A 977-nucleotide genomic window follows, 5' to 3' on the forward strand; every position below is an offset into this window, starting at 1 on the left:
TTTTTTTGGACCGCACCGGGGACTACCAACGTTACCATATGGTTAAAATTCGAACTTCTTTGTTATTTATCCGATTCTGGAATGCAAGGGCATTTTGCTTTGTCAAGGACCTCAATAAGAAGAAAAACACCCTAAACAGTAGTTTTGGTCGGTGGGGAGTAGTCTGGCCGTTACAGGGTTAAAATAATTAGCAACGAATTCGTCGTTTCAAAACAAGCAAACTTGTTCACAAACAACAGCGTTGTAGAGGTTGGTAACTGTGTTGTTGTTTTAAAACAACTATTTTTAACAGTGTATTTGCCACATTTTTTTTATCGGAAAAGTACTCTACAAATCAAAGAGTGATGTACATGGTACGCTCTAACTGGAGCATGCCTGCAAACTAGCGCATGCCTGCCAGGCATGCACTACACGTAAGGATCCATCACACAGAGACATTTAAATAAGAACCTGAAACAAAAAAAAATCACTTTAGGGAGGTCCGGATGCTTAAAACAATAATTTTTGGTGAGACAATGACATCAACATGCCAAAATAGCAGGAAAACAGTGGGTATTTGGAGGTTACAGGCACCCTCGCATCGCATATTTACACATTTGCAGAGTTTTAATGAGTATTTTATGTCTAAAACACTTAAAGCATGGTACAGTCGTCTTCTCACCTTCACCACGAGTCCAAATATGTGCCGCACGTATATTTCTTACACTTAGATGCTTCAAACTGCTTCAAACCGTTTCCCGAGTACGCGCGCGTCCCCTAGCAGACGTAGTCCGTAAACAAGTGAGGGTTTGTTATGTTCCGCGGCGGCCATCATGCAATTTCTTTCTCTTCTTCTTTCGGTCTAAATAGCTCATAGAGGTTGAAAACAAGGCCAAAAGAAGGCTTTGCGCAAGCGTCCGATTTTTGTCTACGAACCACCTTAATCTGGTCTTGTTTTCGCCTTCATGGAAGGTGGATTCAGGGTGCGAAGAAGGCCG

Source organism: Thrips palmi, unplaced genomic scaffold (genome assembly GCF_012932325.1).
Source record: "Thrips palmi isolate BJ-2018 unplaced genomic scaffold, TpBJ-2018v1 HiC_scaffold_8, whole genome shotgun sequence".
In the NCBI taxonomy this organism is placed as follows: domain Eukaryota; kingdom Metazoa; phylum Arthropoda; class Insecta; order Thysanoptera; family Thripidae; genus Thrips; species Thrips palmi.